The sequence below is a fragment of the Sturnus vulgaris genome, chromosome Z (genome assembly GCF_052056855.1).
Source record: "Sturnus vulgaris isolate bStuVul1 chromosome Z, bStuVul1.hap1, whole genome shotgun sequence".
NCBI classification, from domain to species: domain Eukaryota; kingdom Metazoa; phylum Chordata; class Aves; order Passeriformes; family Sturnidae; genus Sturnus; species Sturnus vulgaris.
In genome coordinates this window covers 41182929-41207191 of record NC_142283.1, presented here as the reverse complement: position 1 = coordinate 41207191, position 24263 = coordinate 41182929, and the positions used below count along the sequence as shown (strand labels likewise).

The 24263-nt window shown below is 33.2% G+C and overlaps 1 protein-coding gene across 2 annotated transcripts in view; it reads right to left on the bottom strand.

The window, feature by feature from the left end:
• The window catches only part of CNTNAP4 (contactin associated protein family member 4), a 193761-nt gene that overhangs the window by 123383 nt on the left and 46115 nt on the right, over positions 1-24263 (bottom strand). The gene's annotated exons all lie outside the window — the stretch shown is intronic.

Here is a 24263-nt window from a genome sequence, read left to right as displayed (position 1 = left end):
AAGTCAAGCCATTCAATGATTCTCTGATTCTAATTCAAGATATAGTTGCATCAAAACTATTTTGGTATTATTTAGCAAGTATTCTGAAAATGTATACTAGATTACTAGACATTTGTAACCAAATGTAACTATTATAAATTATTAGGAATTTATTCACATCCTCCTCTCTGTCTCAAAGTCCCACAGAAAATTTTGCAGAGTAATTTTTACCAACTAGACTCTTCAAGTAAAAAAATCTGAATTTTGTGTTTCTGTTTTATGCATCCCAATTTCACTTTATGTACACTAGAAGATCTCCAGAGGTCCTATCTAACCTCAGTGATTCTGGACGATCCTGTTCTGTGAGGCCTGGATATATAAATTTGCATATGAAGCAATAAAGCTTAGTTACATGACAGATTTGCACATGCTCCTTAAAATGATCAATAAATTTGTAAGCAAAATGGAAAGAGAATATGAGGTGTACACATGCAGTTTCAACCACAGGCAAACCTGTCTGCAAAGAAAAAATATCACACAAAATGTTGACCTAGACCTCCAGTATTTTAATTAATCAGAAACATATTAAAAGGAAGAAATCATATCACTCAGTGCTCCTTTGTTTGTTTTTATTTACTCAGATCATGCTAGTTTTCCTGTAAAGCTGGGTGGAAAAGGTCAAGGATAGGTATCAATCTCGTAAGAAAAAGCATTGGTTTACAGAACTACATTGCAAAATATACAAGTATTCAGACACAGCATCTGGTGAGTTTTATCAGAGAATGGTGTGATAAAAATTTTTAAATACCCATTATTTAAGGCTAGATTTAGATCTAACTCTGAAAAACACACAGTAAGAGGCACCTTGAAAAGTTCTTAAAGCATGCATACACAGAACCAGAACAGATATATCTAGTTTCCACAACAATCAGTTAGCTACAATCCAATTTTATGCTTGCATAGGCTTCAAGATGTAGAAAAATTCATAGCTAAATACTACATGTTGCTTAATTCTTTTTGGAGTCATGAGTCAAGTTCTTAACATTATCTTCTCTAGGAAAGAAAAAGAAAAAAAGAATTTTTTTATTAGGGATGTAAAACTGTCGCTTAAATATAAAATGGTGGGAGATCATACAGCTATTCATAAATCGCAAAAAGTGAGGTCCATTGTGCAGAGCCAAGCAGGAAGAACTGAGAGAAAAACATAAAGTCCCATATATGTAACAATTCCTTTACCCACCATTTGTGTGCTAATTAAAATGTAACAGAATTAAAACTATGGATTAAATACTGTGCATATTTTTTCTCTATTTATCCAAATCAGTATTTAGAATTTTATGCAAATACGTGATTTCAGTAGCTGCATCTCAATTACCCTCAAGCATATTCCAAAGCCTTTCCTTGTGACCACATAATTTCATCTTTTAGTGGCCATGTGGTGGCATCAAACAAAAAAACTCCGTGAGCATTTGGCAGGGGAGGTTGAACAAGGGTCCTCTCACCTATAGGCAGACTGGTCCACATTCACATCCTATACTGCATCTGTGGCACACACCACATAGAACTTAATTGCCAACTTCCAAAACCTCAGTTTCTGCATGACCACTAACAGACACAGCAACATTCTGCCATGCTGTGTTATCCAAAGCCTTCTCAGAATTATGTCACCATGCTGTTTTGACATTTTTGAACTTTCCACTTAAACTGTCGTCAACAGGAGTAGTCTATGCTAGGTACATAATTTGTAAATTCCTTCTGAGACAAAACATCTTCAGTTGATGACTACAGAACTTTATTCAAAATGACATAATGGAAGTTAGAAGGATGTCAATAAAATGCCTGAAAAGCAACCTGTTATGGCAGTACTACTTGGTGCTAGCCTGAGATAAGTTCTCCTGTCTTTAGCACTATGTTTTCCAGAAACTTTTGCTAGGCATGTCATCAGCTAGTCTATATGCCCTCATCATGCTCCACTACATCTAGAAAAGAAAGAAGAGAAAGAGACACAGATACACACTGTTGTAATGTCAGCACTATTTGATTTGAGGGATTCCAGTAAAAATGCAGTCCCAGAAGTCATCTATTGGGTCCTTACTGACTAATGCAACATAAGGCCCATAAAGAAAAACCACCAAGCAGAAACAGCATATCTCCAAGAGCCTGTGTCAAACCACAGTCTGGACCACCAGGCAGAAGCTGCAACATGTTTCCTGAAACACCACAACCCTGGCTCACATGATGCTTTCATCTGTCAAAGGCTCTTCATGAACTCTCCTGTCTGACTATACAGCAGCCAGGTGTGCTCCCAACATCTGGCTGCCACCTGACACATCACAGACATGAAATGGTTGCCCAGTCCTGCAGAAAACACTAGTAGAGCATGCCAGCTTCTCACCCTGCACTCTTTACAGTGTGTCCTGCCCTTGCAGCAAGATTAATGAGTGTGCCAAACCGCTTTTGTCTGCAGCATACATCTGGACATGGTGATGCACAGAAGTTAGCTGCACAACAGATGTCAAAAGGATCTTGTTTGTCAGACTTCATGCTGCATGGTGTGGATGTTTCTGCGAAGATCTGGAGAGGTCTTAAACAGCTCCTCACAAGGATGCAGATACCATGTATATTAAACAAGGCTGTACCAAAATATATGAACACACAGGGATAGATTAAGATTTACAGGACCATAATTTTGTCCTCTCTAAATTTCCTGAATTATTGACTTTGAAGTCTTCACCTTATTTCTCTCTTTTTATTTTTTTCGTCAATGTCTTTTATGTAAAGCATATGTTTTCTTCAATAACATATGAATGTATGTTCTGCAGTGACCGATGAAACATCTTTTATTGTGAACTAACAGCAAATCAGAAAAATAATTTTCAAAAGGGAGAAAACCTTTATGTAGAGTTCCTTTTTTTGAACTTTATCTCAGGGAGTTTTTAACCCTTTCTCTTTCCTACCGTGTCATGCCAATATTGAGATTATTTGTATGAAACATACCAAAAATCTACATTCAAGCTGCCCAAGCATGCAAGATTCATGCTTTATTTCTTTTAAAAACCCCAAGCATTACAAAGTTACTTTTTATGAAGAACATGCTGACTTGAAGTTGAACACACAGATAATACATAAAATCTTTTCATTTAACTTATTATTCCTATTATAGTATTTACATGCCAATGCTTGTAAAACGTTTGTATAACTACGATGTACTTTTTTAAGTACATCATTTACTGAACACATTTAGCAATACTTTTTCTACTAACTCCTTTTCTTAACTCATGAACCTTATCTTTCATTTCCATTTTAGTAAGAACTTGCCAGCTTTACTTGATGGCTCATAAGTAAATGGAGGATCTATGGTGACTGGGAGAAATCAATCAAAGTTTGAAGTTTCCATCAGTCACTTATATGTAGTAATTGATAAATAGCCTCCTTCATTTTATGTGATATTCATGAATAAATTGATTGTTAAATGATAGAAAAAATTCCTAAGCTTTTGATATTTTTAATGCATTAAAATTGATTAATTTGCGCTAGACTTAAAATCTAAGCAATCATGCATATTTCATATTTCAAATTTTGCCTGTGAAATTCCATTATTCTTGATTTCTGTTTCTACAACATTATAACATTCATTTTCAAGTCAGTCAAGTGAAATATATTGGAGTTTCCTCACACTTTCACTCCAAGCAGTGCACAGTGCTCTTCTGTGGGAGATGTACAAGGTGATGTCATTGATTAGTTCTGTCAGCAATTTCTTCATCACTACAACTGCCAAACTATAAACAAGACTGCAGCCTGTAATCTGTCCTAGATCTATGCACTAAACTTCTAGCAGAAGACTTGCTTTCCTTCAAATACCCCATATTTCTTGAATTAAATTTTTATGCTCTTCATATGTAGTTTAAATTTCATTATATTACCTTTCTTGCTTTTGGAGTTTAAATATCCTCTGACCTCTCCCATGACCATCAACATAAACAAATCACAACACTGAATGGGTATTATTTCATTACCCTGGTTCCTGTCTGCTAGAATATGTGTTTAAAGAGCTTTTACTTTCATACTTCCTTAGCTTCACCAGCTAATCATGACAATATCGTTATCACTAACATTGAAAACGGGGAAAAAAAGTCAGCAAAGTTAGCAAATAGGTAACAAAAAAGAAACTAGAACAAAATTAGAAATAACTGAAGATAAGGTCAAAAAACTCAAATCCAGGGCAGAAAATACCTGAGTATTGCTACAGTGGACTTGGAATGCTATATCAGGTTAAAAACCTTTAACCCTGATGGCAGAAAATTTATTTGGTGATGCTTAAGCTTTCCAAACTTGCCCTGTATAGTTATCAGGATGCCAGGCTACTTTAGCATAATTTTAAAAACTCTGAACTAGATAGAATAGAAACTGATTTAAAGATTACCCCTTAATATGAACAGCACCCTACTTTTTCTTATCTGTATGACTACGAATATATTGTCATATAAACCACAGAACAGTTTACAGTCATACATGCCTTGACATCTGCTTCTTCACATGCAGTTCATTAGATCATTTAGGCAGCACCAGCACCTACACCGCTCTTAAATTCTGTGAGTTTTTTTCATATTTATTTACAATACTGGATTAGCAAAAGTTCAGGTTTAAAACTAACACATATCGGAAAGGATGCTTTCCTTTGATTAATCAAACTGTATTTCCCATATGGATCATTTAACAGAAGCTGATTTTAATTTCAAGTCAATAAAGTTGCAGCAGGGATGAATTTGCCTGCTCTTATTAAAAAGCAGATTTTCTTCATGCAAGTAATTGACAACTGAGTCTTCTAAGGCTTATGTGAAATGAAAAATGAACTGTTTTACAGCATTCAAAACCCCTAAAATATCAAAATATGACACTATTTCATTTCTTAAGCTGAATAGCATCCTCTTTCACAAATGGAGAATTAAAAAACTAGGTGCATACTTACATAAAAAGTCCAAGGGTTTTTTTCTTTAAGTTAATTGACAGAAAATGGAGGTGGGGAGTTGGGGGCAATATCTGATATTTATACATTGTTAGCAGGTGACAATCCTCTTGGCCCCTTAAAAAAGTGTGTACTGCTGTGATAAACCCCTTGTCTTTTACATTTTAGTTCTCCTATGTCTTAATGAGGCAATTCACGACATAGAACTCATGCAATTAGAGATTCCCATTTATAGCCCAGCAAAATGCAGGAAAAGTAATCATCAAGAAGAACCTAAATAGCCAAAAATGCCGAAGAGCATAAATCACAACTTGGCCCATTTTTCAGAAAGGCCGTGTGAAATCTATTACAGCAATGCTGTTCTAAGCCATAATTCAGTGATAAAAGATATGGACAAAAGCCTCAAAATTTGAAACCAGAGATATACTGTGGCAAGTAAACCTGAGAAGAGATGAGGGACCTTGAGCTATGATTAAGAAATACAGGACACAGAATTTTTTTTCCCACGCAGATTGAAGAAACCTGAGAAGGACAGCTAGATCAAAACCCAGTTCTGCATTTGCTGCTTCACATATAAAATTTCACCATAGCAATTTTCAGACACATTTTTGATAGCTGTTCATCTTTTGCCTTTGATATGTAGTGGGATGCTCTTCTAGGTGGAGATAAAACAGCCTGGAATTTACCATACTTTCAAAAGTTATTGATTACAGGTGGAGAGGAGGGGTTACACTCTTCCTGTTTTAAAGAACACTGAGGCCAGCCTGACACATCAATCCAAAGCTAAATATTCTGAGGATGTGAAGAACATTTCCCAACAGAAACTCATACCAGTGAGGATGCAGCATACAGATATCCTAATAAAGGAACCACCAAGTGATAGCAGTCGTAATTTATCTAAAGCTGCTGAGCTAAAGGCTGCTGGGCTGACACAGCTGGCCCAGAAACATGCATTTGACAGTCAATGACTTTATACTATGAAAACCCAATCCCTCTTCTTACAGCAGGGACTTGCAACAACTCCTTCTAGGACGCATGTGGAGATTCCTTCCTTGAGTGGTAATGCTCCTCAGGGTTACTCCTTGAGGCTGAATTAAAGAGTTGCCCAGGGTCATCGGTATGGTATAAATCTCCTGCTAATAACTATTTTGCTAGTCTTAATATAATGACTTCAATATTGCTTTAAAAAAGTAATGCACTATAATAGTAGTTATAAATACACTCTGCAGGAAGTAACTCTGATTGAAGTTTTTTAGTCTAATCATAATCATCACCAATTTCAAAAAATAACATACTTATTATTCATATATTTGGTTCGCTGTCCTTAATCCTGTTAGAGAAAGTTATATAAAGGCTGAATAACACCTAGATAAACCATTAGACATAAACTCTGGACTAAGTCTGGAATTAGGATGGATCCTGCTTCACCTACACTCCTCTCTAAGGAGTTTACAAAGCAAAGTGTTTCTTTCTGAACTTTCTGACTTCTCAAGAGAATCTCCCTGACAAATTTTATCTGAAGCTTGAACTCTATTGTTTCCTATGAGATTATTATCAGGACTAAAAAGTCTTTGTCAAAAGAGAATTTAGTGCAGGAAAGCTCACATCTTCAAAAAGAATTGTTATTGCCTGACAAAAGACCCATGTCTAACTCGTTAGAAACTGTACAGCCTTGGAAACAGAATCACAGAATATTCCAAATTGGAAGCAATTCACAAGGATCATCGAGTCCATCTTTCAAGAGAATGGTCCACAAATGGATCAAACCCACATCCTTGGTGTTATTAGCATCATGCTCTAACCAGCTGGTGTTTTCATCTCCACAGTCTCCTCTATTGATTTTAAGATTTGCAAGCCAGGAGGATATAGTTCATTCAGACAAAGTGCAAGATCAGAGAAATACCTCTTTAAAGATTACTAAAACAAGGGGCTTTGAATTGTTGGGGAATCTTAAGACTTCCAGTACGCAGTTACTTTGTCCATGAAAGACACATTACTGATTTGGAGGAAATTAACAGCAGGTGTGACCTGTCATTCTACCAGTGTATAAAAAGACTGCATGGCTGTCCTTCAGGACAGTGTCATGGTTTAGTATCCTTCCATAACTGGATTTCATAGGAAATCATTCAGTGTCTTCACAATTGTCCTTCTATTTTAGGATGGTTTAAATAATATAACTTGTATATAGGAAACTACGTATTAGCTGAAGCTGTCCTAACTAGTAAGATGAACAGATGAAAACTAAGAAATACATAATCCAACTTCATATATAGCTTCTTAGATGTTTTCTGGTCTTGTCTTCTAATGTTACAGACTCACAGATATTGGTTAAGTTCAATATAACAAAAAAAGTACAGAAACAGACTGGAAACTTGGATGTATTTCAAGGAATCAAAAACAAGATTTCCACTTCAAATAACTCCTCTGAATTATGTCCTCTTTTTGGAAAACAGAACTTATCTCTGTATATTACAACAAAACCAAATCTGTTGCACTACATAAACTCTGAAGGTCTTCAGTACTACCCTCTCCTTCTCAACATATAAGCCATCATTTTCTGGATTATTAAGGAAGCTCTTAGTTAGGTTTCAGAAAATACTGTGAGAGAATAACTAAGAGACACATTTTTGAGGGCCTAATATCAGAACTTCGCACTCACAGTAATGAGATGTACTACTTGAATAAAGACTGAAAAGTCTCATGAATGGAATCTGATTCTGAAACCTATACGTTATTTTTTCTGCTAAGAAATTAATGATGAAATCTCGCCTCTTAAAATCCGAAGAATGAGATGAATTTATGTAAGTAATTTCCAGAAATAAGTATAGGCATAACAAGTATGTTTTGGCTTATCCATGTAGTGAAGATATGTTTTCTAAGGAGTATTTCACAAGTGGCATGCAGAGCTCTGTCAACAGAAATCAAAACTACTAACAATTTCAGCTACTTTTGAGACAGAACATAAAAAGAGCTACATTAATGCCTCAGTCAGACAGAACAGTCTAAGGGAGGTGGGTGTAGCAGCTACTTCAGCGGCCTCAAAGGTAAAATAAGCTTAATTTTGTAGGAAGGTCTAACCTTATTTTAAGATATTCTGAGACTGAATATCAATTAAGAAAACATGTACGATCTTAGAAGAAAAGGAGCAATTGCATTTATTCTTTCAATTGTCAGAATATTTAATATTTAAGGAACTTAACTTTCAAAATTGTGACAGGTATTATAAAATGAATATTAGGTTTTAATAATAATTTGTGACAAGTAGTAGTTACTTTGTCAAGTGGAGTTTCAAAGGCACTTCGAATTTGAATCAGTGCAACACAAAGGCACTAGGAAATAGTATTAATACTGACAAAGTTTGATCTACTTTGCATCATTCAAACAGAAAAAGGTAGATAATTTTATTGCATCCCCCCTTCTGCATTAACAGTAAATTAGGTAAGGGCATCAGTGAATCCCATTTTACATTTCTTCAGAAAGCTTTGAAGATATTTCTCCTCAATTAATTATTATGTATATATATTGAGGGAGATAGTTTATCAGAAGGAAAACATACTGCAATGGTTCAAACACCTATCAAAGCAACTATTTTGTTCAGATTTTTCATCACCAGCATACCACACAGTGTTATGAACCAGCGCCCTACAGTAGACATCTTTTGTGTGCACTGGAAAGCCCAAGTTTGAATAAAAAGCTTTTATATACATTATATAGGTAATGAAGATATAATTGTGTAGGATATAATCTGAGCCACTCTAAGCCACTTCTGCACTATACTAAAAAGGTGCTTTTTTAGTACCTGTCTCCAGCAGGAGACAGGTACTAAAAAAAATGTCATTCCAAGATATTTATGCTGAAGAAATGCTCTTGCTCTCCATAAAGTTTCTTAGGAAAAACTGTTTTGGAAATGTGCCAGTTCATGGCAAGACTTACATCATTCTTGGCTATTACCATCCACTTTTACATGATGATAAGCAAACTATCTCCCTTACTACAAACTAGGAATTTCACACAGCATTTGTACCCCTTTTTGGCACGTATTCTGGCAATAATCCAAGACTGCAAGTAAAGCAGAACTTTACATCTGGGAAATTGTCTCCTCCTTAGGAGAATGTACTCTTGCAATAGTGCTATTCTCTTCTCTGGTCATATCTAGGTTTAGGATGCTGTATTAGTAAATCCTGCTCTGCATGAAGTTTAGGTCCCTACTTCCAACATTTAACCTTCTCTCTCTTTTTTTCCATCAGTGAAGTAAGGATCACATATATCTCATCACTGTAAATTTTACTTGAGACACTTATTTTGTTCATAGATGTTGCACAGAAAATTTCACAGGGAAGCAAAAATAAAAAATTTCATTGCCACCATCTTTTGCTACACCACTGAGTTTAAGCAGCATTCTCACTAAAATTTCTGTACTGATGTAATTTCTTGTATATACAGCATTATGTCAGGAAATGTAAACTAACTGAGTGGAAATGGAAAACATGTATTTATTGTATAAATATTTGTTACGAACCCCCATAGCTAGTTCAAATGCACCGTTCATCACAGTTTTATAAAGTTATGCACTTCTTTCAAGCTAATAAATTTTTACATGTTTTTTACAGAGCAGCTACTTTCACTGAGACATCTGTATTTGTTTCCCTCTCTCAGCGGTCTTGCCCAACTTGTTACACTCCTGTCTTGAAATTTAAATCTAGTAGTGATAATTAGCCATAGTTTTCATGGACAAAAATATTTTTATATTGAGAAATATTTTTTACAGTTAAATATCTGCAATTAATTCACTTGTAGACATTTTACTATTCTTCTTTCTTTCTTAGCTGTTTTTCTTTCATTAATTCCAGGGTGAAACAACCACACAAACCCAAAAGTTGAAACCAAATTAAACGTGGTTCTTTAGCATGTACTTCTGTACACTTCAGGCTTGTGTGCCATCCCAGTATTTTACTGACCAATATTTTATGGCCACAGAATTCAAAGAAAATGAAATCAAGCTTAAAACATTTTGCATTGATCAGTTTGCCTAAGTACACCTGACATAAGACGACTGAGTATTTTAAGTGTTTGTCACTATGACAGTGTTTTGATGAGGTATCCCAGAGTAATTAAATTAAATCTAATTTCCTAATACGAGCTACAATCTCCAGTGATATAAATTACACCAAAACAGACAAATATGTGTACCTAAATTGTATTTTTCTGATCCAAAAATTCATTTGTGATTTGTGTTCCTGTCTCCTCAAACATAAATCCACCACTTTAATAGGAAATAGTGACACTTATTAAGAATAGATTGACACAGGTATGAAATAACTAGTTTGTTTTTAAAAAAAAAAAAAAAAACAACAAACCAAACTTCATTGCAAAAAAAAAAAAAAAAAACCCTGGTAGATGAATATTTCAGATATTATTGCATTTTCCTTGAGGATTTGCCAACTGCTTTGAAGAATGTTGAAGATACAGCAGTATCACTGAACTGTAAAACGATCAGCAACAAGTTCAAATATACTATCAAACTAAATCTTAAACCCCCTGACATTTATCACCCTGTTCTAATATATAACTAGATGTACCATCTCCAGTTTTACTTAGCAAAGTGATATGTTTGTATACTTTACAATAAAATGAGCAGGATAGTACCTTTGAGCAGATGAACATGTTTGTGCTTGTCATTTTTATCACTACTTTAATCTCAATCCTCAATAATCCACTTTGGTACTTCTGGTGGTACTTCTGGAAAATCTATTTCAGCCTTTAAAATGCTGATTCACTGACTTTGCCACCTCTTTCACTACACATGATGCAGTCAGTACAGCAAAGGAAACAGAAAAAAATATTGACAACCATACCCAAGCAAAAGTACTTTAAGTACACATATTTAAAAGAGAAAAGCTCTATTTTATTTCCATTGCTGTGATTGTAAATTACTACAACTAAGATCAGGTAGATACTGGCCAGCTCCAGCTCGTTATGGGCCTGCATGTGTATCTGACATGCACAAAAAGAGTTTGATATTTTGAGAAAACAAGTGCAGCAACAGCCTTCTGGTCTTTAAAGTCTGTTTGTGCTAAGTGCACAGGAATATGAATATTTTGCAATGGAATGACAGATAAGACAACTGAAATGTCTAGTCTGATTACATTCTGACGTTGCATAAGGTACAAGTGTCACAGTATGCATGCACATGTGCAGTTCCACTTCTGTACATTTGAGAGCAACTTGACCCGTCAAGAACAGAAAAGGATGAGGTAAAACTGGTACATGCATTATCCCCTAAATATATGGTATTTCCCTAATTTGGTGTTCTAGCCATTACTCCCAGCATTTTGTTACAATACAAATATATTACTCACAAATATATATCACATGAAACTTAGCACTTCATTAATTGGTATCTATAGATGACACACTATACCAGATCCTCAGCTGGGAAGTTAGTGTAACTCTCCCTAACTCCTCTATTTATTTTCCAAAAATATTTTTCATATTGACCTGAATGGTAAAACGTTGCTAGAGAAATTTATTACTGAGCTTTTATAAAGTCGAGATATCATTTACCTTCTATGGTTTAAGATTCCTATTCTTATAAAAATAAGTAAAAAAAAGATATACTGCTTCTCTTCAAATACAAGTAAATTTCTGGTTTTGTGTATTTGTGTAACATCTGCGTGTTTCAGAATTCATGCATTATGATGTCATTATTTCCCCACATAATTTAGAATGAAGAGCTCACAAATAAGAAGAGAGTTGAATATTTTAACTTTGAGGTTTCAACTCTTTCAAACAGCATTGACTCCTGACTCAGTTTTGTTGGCATAAAGCCTGAGAGTATAATAATGATGACTAGAAAACAAAATGGAGAAAATGGGATTGAGCTAGACTAATGGAATTTCATGATTAAGAAATATAATCACATCTGGCTTGATTATCTAGGAGATAAGATCTATGTTGGTTAAATGTTTAAATTGTAGGTGGTACACTATAAATAACAGAGCTTTATTATTGTTTCCTACAATACTGAAGAACAACATTTATTAATTGAGTTACTTAACAATGAAGAAAAATTGCAGTTCCATTCACTTAAGTTTTGTCCCTGGAGAAAGCTTTGTTTTTCAGCATTCTGGATTTTTTTTTCAGAGTATTATGATAATATTAGTGCTCATGTGTGATTTTCAAAAATAGCATTATAATGCTTATGAAACTAAATCAGCCAACCTTGACAGACAAATGAGTAATTCAGGGATTTTTTATTTGCATCAGATTTAAGACAACCAGTGTATAACTAATGCACAACTAAGCTGTATTACTTACAAAATTACATTTAATTTAAAAGCTTTTCTTAGACCAAAAATTCTGTATTTATGCATATTCAGATCCCATCTTTTCAAGTCATCATAGCATTTCACTTTTAATGACAGCCATTACGGACAGCTACTGGAATCAGACAAAAATAGATGTAATGATAAATAAATCATAGTAGTGGTTGTGTAGAAAAGTTTCTACAGCTTTTCTACAGCTACAGAAAGGTAATATTACTGTTAAAAACCTTGAAGATTTGAACAGTGCAACTTCTTCAGGCTACCATGATCCATTTTTTTTTCTTCACAAGTATTATATTACTTAAAATATTGCAGAGAATTTAACTAACAGTCAAAATGAAACTTAATACAACCCACTGCAATTTATTAATGTTAATATTGTCTTTTCTTGCCCTTAGGAACTAATTTTGTAAACTGAGGCTTCTTTAGCATGATCCTGATGAACTCTAATTTAATCTGATATCAGGAATTACATTACTGTACATTATCAGGAATTAAACTATTCTATTTTTAGGTATAAAATCACTTATTTAACAATTATTTTCAAATTCTTGCAACACACAAGTAGATGAAGTGTTAATTAATAAAATAAAAAACTCTTTTAAAATAAAAGGCAAAAATATAGATATCAATAGGATGTGACCAGACAGTATTTTTCCTTCATTTAAATCTGTATTTTTGCAATTATTTATTCCCAACTGCAAGCTAAGGTCTAACAGCATTATGTCGTGGTGCTGCTCGTTATGTAAAAATGTTCATATACCAGCTTAACTATATCCTCATACATTATCCTGGATGATAGGATATTCAAGATTTGCTAGATAGATATTCAATAAAATCATACTGTTCTCTCTGCTTTTTTTCTTTTTTTTTGTTAAAGTGTTAAGGAACTGTAGTATATTTTGAGTGGAAGTTGTAGCTCTCTATATTTTAAAGATTTTTAGAAGTAGATTATGATAATAAATATCACAGATTTATACATGTATACATATTATATATAGACATATCATACATTAGCACATCATATGCATATATGTATGCGTGTGTATACCTGTATAAAAAGAGAAGCTGACTGTATCCATCCGAAAATCATGTGTGTGTATATATATATATATAGATATAGATATATAGATATATAGATATATAGATATATAGATATATATACACACAGATACCTTAATGTCCCTTAAAATTCTAAAAGCATGCTACTTATTTGATATAGCAATTTAAGGTGGAAATTGTACATTACTAACTGGAGTGTAGATGGTTTTATGAATTCAAGAACTTACTTCCCCTTACTCCTGGGTAGTCCAAAGAGATTTAGTCAAGGATTGAAGCCAAATTGATTAAAAGCTCTCTGCCTCTAAGAGATGTGGATTTAGAGCTTTAAATTTCTGAGATGTTATGTATATAACTCTTTTGCCTACATGATAATACTTTATTTTCTTGGTCTTGCAGGTTTCAGTCCTTACGAGGAAATTCTGCTTACTTAAACAGAGGGATGAAGATGCAGTAAAGATTTCTTCACATTGAAAACTAATATTTAGAGAATACTGATCCTTAGTATTAAATAAGTAGATGGTAGTGAAACTGTAATTAATAATTAAAGGTAAATAGTTAATTAATTACTCATTAATATTGAAAATTGTTGTTGTTGTCATTTATAGAAAGAAATAAGCTTTATTGTTTACCAGTCTCTCCTTTTATTGGACTGTAACAAAATCACAAGCTAAACAAAAGGAAGTAATTTCCAATTACTTTTGCCATAATGTTAGCTTTAAGTCATGCAATAATAATAATGTTGACTGTAGAAACCGTGAAGTACTGCAGTTGGTTGAAAAGTTTACATTCTGTGTATCTATACTACATACTCCCTATGATAGTTTCATTTCTTAAGAAAAGGCCAAAAAAGAAGCCAAAACCTCATAAAAAGCCTATGAAACGCTTAAAAACTTATGCCAACAAATGAAAAGGAATGCAGATATCGCACACAAAGGCTAGGAAGATCTTAATTCTGATACTTACATTTAACTGGAGTTCCCAGCAAAAGGTAACTTTGAACAGAAGTAAATCTGCTCTCCTAGTCAAGACTAGAAAGCTGTAGTAATGCAGCAGATGACAGATTAAAAAAGGGTGCTAAAGAAGTCAAATTTTTTACAAAGCTATTTGTTGGGAAGCAGGATAATAAGCTTTCCCTTTTTTGTCATCAGAGACATTTTATCCCACATCTCTCATCTCCCACCTACTACAGGCAGTCACAAAATAACACTCAACATCAGGCTGTCCAAGTTCTAACAGTAAAATTTTTACGTATTTTGCATTTTAAAGTGTCATACAGGAGCTTCTCTTCTGGGAGGTAATTAGAAAATCTAGAGAGCTATTAACATGTAACTACTTCAAGAATAAGACAACCAAGAACGTTCTAGTCCCCAGCACTGTTACAGGGTAAATCCACAGTATCACAGACTTACCTGGGGGTGAAAGGGAGGAAATCAAATTGAATGATCTTGTAAACTACACAAGTATAGAACGAATTAGTGTAATTTTTAAATGGTTAAATCAAACATACAAATGTATGATACTCCATACAAAGATGTAACAAAGTATTGTAACAAAGTACTAGTAACAAAGTATTAGTATTAGGTAACAAAGTATTGGTAATTCAGAGTTCAAAGTACAGTCTCTAGAAAAAAAAACTAACCCCTCACCCCCACATATATTACATTAGGTTTTTTTATTACTCAGTATTTGACAATATATTGTTGAGCTACCAGCGAAATAAGAGATCCGACAGCTGAAATTCCACTTTCTACTCCTATTCCTTACATAATTAGGTATTAACAAGTATGTTGTATTTTACTGAATAGGATACTCTGCAAAAGGGCTTGGAAGGGGCACAAATCAATCACAAACCCGCCCTCAGCTGATCATATTATTGAGGCCTTTTACAGCTAGATGTCAGCTCTGAATGTTGATTGCCTAACCATAGCTTGCCAAGAGCTACATGTTCTTCCTCCCTTATTAAGTTACATGAAATTGAAAAGATATAGATCTGGATTTTAAATCCACTGATCTGTAAAAAAGGTAGGAAGAATTACGTTATAGGAAATCTTGGTAGTATGGTTTATTATTAAGGTTATCCATTATTTCCAGGTATTTCAAATTCTGTCAGACTTACAAGTAGACTGAAAACTTTCATCTTTCAGGCTTATTCCCTCTCTTTTTCTAGTTTTGTTTTTGTTTTTTCTTATCTGAGAAATGCCTTTAGCAACTCTAAGATTCATACAACGATTTTGTTTGTTATTAGGTGATGAATATGTGCCAAAAAATACATTTCCCCCCCTTTTTCTTATCAATCACATTTGGCTGATATATAAAACAGAAACAAATTATTGAGATATTATTAGGTTATCAGTTAACTCTGAAAGTTCTGCCTGCATTACTTCACAGAAGTATTGGCGCTGCTGAGATTTATGGGCTAACACCAAGTACAAGAACTGAAATGAGGAAATTTATTTTGCAGTTCATTTTCTTCTGCTTTCTTTTGGTGATGAGAAGCCAGAACATTCAGTGCAGGAATATAAGAATTTGATCAAAGATGAGAAGTATAAATTGTTACAAATAATGTTGTGACTTTTAGTGGACTTCAGTTATAGCTGTTTAAAATAACTGCACCAGATTTATCAGAAATACTGAATATGTGAGTATAAGAAAGTATTTAAGTAGGCTGAGAAAGAGAATGGTAAAGAGTGACACTCAGAAAGAATAAACTGTGATCTTGAAAAGAACGTTCTCTGACTGTTGCTTTGTTTTTAGTTAGTTTGGTTTTTATTTTTCCCCCCATAAATATGGATGCTGTGAGATGAAGAAAAAACGAAGTCAGACATGTTGCACAAATGAAGGATATTATCAGTAGTCCACTTTTTGACATGGATGAGATTACTAAGATACTATCTGCTTTTTGATCCAATGAGAAGTCAAAAGCTTATTGGTACCAAAACATGAATCAGTTGCAGGTAACATTCAATTTCCATATGGATTTTTAGGTGGAAAATGTACTCTGATAACTGTTTTCATGCTATATGGGATATTCTGTATCTCTAAGATCAATACTTACATGTGACAGTCAGTCAGGAACACTGCCTTCATATCTGGTTTGAATTTCTGGTAGTTCAACTGTGAAATTGAGTCCAGGCAGTCTGAAGCCTGGACTAAAGGCCAGGAGGACATTTGTAACCACGTAAGCCAAAACTGCCTCAGCAAGAATAAAGCAACAAAAATAATTGTGCCTTCATCTTTTCTCATCTTAGAAATTGTGAAAAGGTTAGGGAAATGAGTGTAAAAGGCATATAAAAGGACTTGAGAGCTACTGCAAGTGGAATATAGCCAGAAACTGTACTGGTAATATGGTTTCCCTCAAGAAAAAATTTGACATTTAGAAAATGCGTCTTGTTTGTTATTATGTATGCCCTCCCAGGACGAGGTTCCAGCTGCTTCAGATCCTGGCACTAGGTCAAACAGTACAGCAGTAGTCATACTGCCATTCCTGGTGTTATAATTTTGTGTGCCAGAAATCTCAGTTCAGTCTCAATTTTACCATTTTTTTCCTGGTTTCTTTGCAATCCTCACTCCCAGAAAATGATGAATATTCTCTTGAGGAAGAATTGCTTAAAAGTGGCTCAAAAAACCCACTCTAGAGGAGAATACTGTCTTTGAGACTACAGTGAGAGGTATGATCAGTCACACAGATGAACCTGTAAACAAGTTTCTATGAGTTCTGGGAACATGCACACATACAACTTTTCTGGATTTATTAGAGAAAAAATATCTTACATGCTCTTAAGAAATGAGAACAAAGCCATGGTGGGTTTTGTGCTTTCTCATTTGAGTGTGAAGAGTCCTATGCACGTGTGTGTCCCCTTCACCATCTCTACCCATAACAGTCTGATTATCTTAAACTTTGTTTCCGTGTAAACATATCAGAAAACTTTAAGGACCCAACAATGATCACATAATTAATTTTATGTGACAAATACTCATGTAACAGCAAAAATAAGACATTCTTTTTTGCAGTTAAAAATAGAAAATTGAGGTGGGCTTATTTGTTTGTTTTCTTCTGCTTTATCAGGAAATACGCTGAAATTACTTTTTCTTTCCTATTTTTTTTCCTGTACGTATATATACTTATGTCTCTAGCACTTGCATTTTGCAAAAGATTAAATGATAAAAGCTTTTCCATATTTCTGCAGGCTAGAAAAATAATCAAGGCTTCTTAGTTATCCAAAAGGCAAAACAATCCCTTGAGGAAACAGAGTAAACAACGTAATGACTTGTGAAAGCCATGATTTCAATGGATCGCTTCATTTTTGCCTGAACTGCTCTTTCATGAGTACTCTTCTAAGCTTACCAATTTCAAGGTTGACTTTTTGCTAAATGTAGACAGCTGGCCTTCTGCATCATATTAGAATCTAGTCCTGTGAGTATATACAGATATTGCTTATTATACAGTGATTTCCCTATAAAAATGTATTTTAAAGTTATTACTGCTATTAGACGGTGTGAAAAAGGTAATATAGAATAAAGTCTGGGCAAATAAAAAAAGTATTTTTCAATATATTAAAAAAACCTTATACCTAAATGTGACCACATTTAGCTAGAGCTAGAGGCAAAAATGCAAAAAGCAGAGCCACACAGAAAAACACCCTATTGAACTATTACTTTAAAATAAAATAATTCTAATTCATCATTAAAAACCAATAGCAAAACCAAATTCTGTTCTGGTTTATTGTATTTTAGATTAGGTATGAGGCACACATACTTAATGATCAAAGAGCTTTTGCTTCTATTTCTACTGAATATTTGTTCCTCGGTAAAACAAATGTATAGATGAGTTAAACTTTGCAAATCTGTCAGAACACTTACATTCTAGCAATTCAGAATAGTTTACCAATGATAGCTGCACCTCGAAAGACTGTAAAGCATTCACACTTTTTAAGGAAATTGAAGATCTTTTCAAGTACCTGATATATTCAGGAGCAATTATTTTTTAAAAAGGAAGATGCCAACTACTTGCCAATTACTGTTCACTTCAGAATGCAGTACTCATTTTAGCAATGTAATGAGTCACACATTTAATATTAAAAAAAACCAAAAGGATATTCAGTTAACAAAGTAGTTATTTGTGAGAACACACTGAAGATCTAAAGAGATAAAACAATATCATAAAAAAGGAATAAACAAAACAAAATCACATGCATTGTCATGAATTCTTACGATGATTGAAGCTAAAATGTATATTTAAACTCTCTTGGTTTATTGATCAAAACATGTTTAGAAGATGTCTTGAAGCCTTTACATATAAATATTGCTAAAATACATTGAAATACATGAGAATGGTCCATTGAATATCTTATTAAAAACTTTTTATGTGAAATGAGCTGGAATAAAAGGAGAAAAATCAAAATAATTTTTAAAAAACAGATGCATATTCGAGTTTTTTCTCATTTCACATCAATGCTGATCTTGATTAATTTAAGGTACTTTACGATATTTAGGCTCCTGAATTCAAGATTAATAAATCCTTGGCTACAGTTCACATTTTGTGATCTGTTCTTTTTTGTTTGTTTATTTTTGAGCTTAATTAAGAACATCAGTGGTTTTATAAATGCACTTAAATTGCAGACATCCTGTTTCAGAATTAAAGACACACAGTAACCGCAAACAAAGGGTTCTTCTTGCCAGATGTAAATCTATTATCCCTCTCAACAACAGCAAAAGTGAAGATCCCACTTCATCCCTTCATTCTATATTTAGAAACCAGGTGCACTTCAACATGAGTCACCTTAATCCCTTTTAAAATGTTAGAAGTTGAAATATCAAGGCTGTCTGAAAACTGATTTATCAGTGAGCTCCCGCCAGTGTGTTTTTGACAATTTATGCTTTAGAATCAATAGACACTTTTGATTTCCCATCAGAAAGACATTCATCTTTCTATAGCTCAAAGATCTAATATTAAAGGAAGACTTCAGCTGCTTTATATCTAAAAATATTGAGCACAGCTTTTACTCATCACTCACACAACAAGTAAACTAAAATACTGGAAAAAAAACTGATGGAATCTATTTATATATTTTCTTAATATTTTTATTTGCTTATTAAAATTATTCTAACAATCCCTTTTAAAAATTCAGAATTTTCAATTAAATTTCACAGTACTACTGAAATAAACAGCTATCTTCTGAAAGTATGCTAAAAGCGCAAAGCATTCTGTATTGTATCAGCGTTAAAATTCCCACCTTTGAATTTTTGTTCTTGCAGCTTGCAGCACTGGAGATCTCAGCTGAGTATATTTTTAAATCAAGGCCTGATCAATGACACTAATTATGTACTTAAAATGCCATCTGCATTTCAAAATTGTATTAGCTATACATGTAGTGTCCTGCTCACACAAGATATTCAGTAAAATACCCATTTTGTTACATTTGAGAAATTTTAAAAGAGATAATTTCAACTTATCAACAAAAAAAAAATTTAGATTAAATGGGAAAATTTTTTCTCCTATTGTATTACCCATCATTCTTGGTGCCTATTAAGCGAAACATGCTCTTTCAGTCTTCAGAGTATTTTTTTTCAGTTGAACGTCGCAGTAAAATACTCGCCTACAAAAGACGGAAATGATCTTAACTAAGTCCTTCTTATTTTCCTGGACATTTAGTTCCTCATGGCTTTTTTTTAAATAATTGTTTTTCACAAAGTTCTCAGGTAACGGAATCAAAATTCAAATCTTAAAAAGTCTTGAAGATCCCTATTGAACTTTCAGGTTCATTATAACATTTGAGAAGTAAAAATTAGTTTTGAATACAATAAATTACCTGTCCCAAAACACATTTGTTAATGTAGGCAACAATTTAATAATTTGGATTTTACTTTGGGTTTTTATTTTGGTTTTTCCTTTAAACCTACTTCCTCAAACAGGATTATTTAAGGTTACATTTCTCTTGTCCCAAAACAGGGGAAATCAGCCTTGGGGTGATGATTTTGTGAAATATACTCATAGCAATTTAGAATTACCATAAATTGCAAAATAATTTTTTTTCCTGTTCCTTTGCAGGTCACACTATTTATCAATGACCTCTTAATGCTGGCTTTTAATGCAAATACAAGGAATAATCTATGAGAGAGACATCCTGCAATCCACGTATGCTTCAGGCAGACAGCAACCTTAGCATGAATTGATACACAGGTATCTGATAGCAGCACCATTTCTATTCAAGTTAATTCTCTACTGAAGGATTAGAGAATTCCTCAGCCAGAAAGTATGATAAATTCATTACAAACACTCACTTGCTGACCTCCAATCTGACTTTTGCAAAGACTATGACTGCATATTTGCAATTCTGGCAGATTAAGACACTGGAAAATAAAACACTCAAATCAACTTGTAGAAAAAGTCTGAACTGACACACGTGCATAAAAAAATAGGCTACCTTTCATTTTCTTTCTAGATGCAGACATGATGAGAATAAGGCATAACTGTACTTCAGTTCTCGGAGAATGAAAGCCATATTAATACGAAAAATAAATGACTATAAAATTGAGAAGCTTCTAACTCCAAAACCAAAGAATCTCATAAGCAACTCACCAGAGAATAACAAAAAATGTAATGTTAATCTTAAGACAGAAAAATAGCCTGTAGTGTAGATAAGTTCACATACTATATAAAGGATGATGACTTTTTATATCCCAAGATGATGAAGACTGAGCAGCTTAATTTACTGATGACCTTTTGGTTTCATTTAACATGGTTTGTAAGCTATAACCTACAATTACCATTGTGACACTAGGAAGAGACCACAACAACAGAAAGAACATTAAAGAAATTATTTCAATTCTATAATCTTCTTGACACTGGAATTTAGGTCCCTAATATTTAAAACTGAAGAAACCTAAAAAAATAATACAAAGGAGCTGGCACGCCATATTAATGGAAATTTAAAAACCCACAGGTGAAGACTTTTTGGAGAATTTCACAGGTTCATAAATTATTTAACTGTAGAAAACTGCTAACAGAACTATCTTCAATCTTGCAAATGATAAAACTATTATTTTTATGATATATCATAATCTATTGATTCTTAAATGATGTTATTGTGTAAACTAAAATTTGTGTTAATAAATTTATGACAGAATTCTTAATTTTGATAAATAATAACAAAGGAAATGAAGAGGTATTCAAAAAAGGTCTCCGAAAAAGGGTACTTCCATCTGGGACTTAAAAATACTAATAAAATTTTCTACTGACTTTATTCAACTCAGTTCTGCCCACTCCATTATTAATCATCACACCACGAAGTAAAAACAAAACAAAACAAAACAAAACAACGAACCTAAAATTACATTAACACTTCTATTTGTACATAAAAATCCTGCTGATGTAGTTATTTTTATTTTTTCTACTGCTTTAAGCCAATGGGAGTAGTTATGGAAACAACTCCCTTGAAAGTGAAGGAAATCATAAAGTATACAAAGTTGTCTTGCAAGTCCACCCAGCTAAAGCTGCACCATTGTAGTTTTGTGTGATATTTATACCAGGAGCAACGACTGGAATTAATTCCAACATCGACAAGGATGTCAGTGTGTTGTTATATTCTTCCCTGTAGAGTTCAAACTTTTGTTAAAAGCCTCGTTCAACTATCTACATAAAAACAATTTTTTACAACCTCCCTGGTTATCAATCGAGGTACTGCAATGGGGAAATTTACTGAAGAATGATGAATAGACTTCATTGTTCACTGAAATCTGAAGAAAATAGAGAAATAACTATATATTTGGTTTATTTTACACAAATTTTCATGACTTAGAACTAATTCCTCTGTCTAATTCTTTATATGCAATAGGAGGCAATTGAAAATTATTCTTCTGGAACAAAACCTATTTCTGCTTTGGAAGGAAAAAAAAGGGATATAAGACTGATAGACAGAGACTGCTGTTTTACATCTGACCCAAAGAACAGTGAAATTTATTCAAAACAGCTAAGTATTTATTGAATATTAGGAATTTCCAGTGAAATTCATTGCTAATTTCATTTCAAAGTCCAGAGCAGGAGCAGTTTGTGACAGAAATTTAAAAACGTGAATGAAAATGGTATTACATATGTAAAAATGCATTTTGAACATAATACCATTGTCTAATAGATCTGTGTATTTCACTTATTCTTTATTATTACATCTATCTTTAAAAATAAAATCTTATTGATGGATAGAAATCAAAAGGCTGAGATAAGTTCGAAGTTACTTTTCACCAGAAAGTTCTACTTTGTATATGAGTCAATTAAATATGATGTCTGATTACTTTCTAAAGACACATTTCAAGAGTGCCTGACGTACCTTCAGCTCTTATCTCTTATCTGAAGTGGCTTAGTCCATGATTTTCTCTATCTTTGAGACACCTAACGATGTGGATTATAATGCAATATTTAAATTTAACATAATTTCATAAGGATTATGAAAATACAAAGATTATTACAATAATTTAATTATCTGCCTATATGATACTGAGAGAAATAGTGACTATAGAGGATATTCATTAGAGTAACACCATTTTATAAAGTTCTGAGATTAGTCTAGGAATCCTGAGTTCTCTGTTCAGCCAATCTAGTTGGTTGTACCAACAGTGCAGTATAAGCAGGATGGTGAAAGGGAAAAAACCCATGTCTTCTATGCCAGAAAGCTGGTCCTTAAGAAGCCAAGGAAAACTACTGCAAATGAGATGTCAAAAGACAGATCCCTTGTACTAGTAAAGTCTCAGAACTTTTTGTAGGGGTGTGGCAGGAAAAATGTTTTATATATTTACAGCATTCTCTTTTAAAACTGAAAATTTCACAATTCTCTAAAATTGGAATTTATGACACTCAAGCTAATTTTGTACTACAGCTGAAATTAGTCATTATTACATGACATAAAAATTTTTTACATTTTAAAATTTCAGATATTTTCCAAAATCTGTTTTTTTCCATCTAGCAATTGTTTTTAAGGTCTTTTTAGCAAAAAATATTTTAAGCTCCTTTACCCTTGCCCCAAATATACAAGGAAAAAAAGAAGAAAATCAGATGCATCATCACTTATGATCTATTTTTCTATCCCTCAAAATATTAAAGGATCTTAATGATCTTAAATTCTTTGTTACTGCAAAGCAATCCTGGGAGTCAAATTCTATTTTGACTCTAAAAGATATCATAATGATTCAAATTTTGGATAAAATTCAGCCTTTATCTAAGATTTCAAAAGTATATTATTTAGAACTATCTAAACCTAGAAAAACAAAATAGCTATATCCAGATTTTTTTTTTTATTTTATGAACTTTAACAAAAAGGGTAGTAGCCATGGGTTGTAGCAAACTTTATTTTTGAAGTAAATTTTTATTTGATCTTGTTCTTGGTTGCTTGTTAAGAGTATTTGAATACTTTAGTTCAACACAAGTTTTTTGCAATACTATTGTTCTTATTTTTTCTATCCCCATAGCTATATTTCAGGTAGAAAAAGAGTCCCTAACAATTTCAACAATGAAGTACCCTTATTACCACTTTTTCACTTCCTCTGTGCATTTCACCGTGGATTTTGCTATTCCAATGATGAAACACATGAAATAGCTGGTTGAAACCTTTTGTTATGCTTTGTTATGCTTGAATGAATTTTGATGACAAGGCTGGAATTAGGTTTCTTGAAATAACTGTACAAATATTCCTAACTCCTCATAAATGTTCATGAAAGCACAATGGGCCGTAAATATGTAAAATATTAGTGAATCTTTGATCCTATGTACTCACTCCAGTTAAGAGTAATTTAATTCCTTCTTTCTTTCTTTCTTCATTTTTTTCTCACTTTTTTCTCACTCCCACATCTTTTTGCAATATCAGAATCACACCATATACACATATGAACAGAAGATACAGCAAAACAAAAGCAGCATAAATTCAAATTTTGACATTAATGCA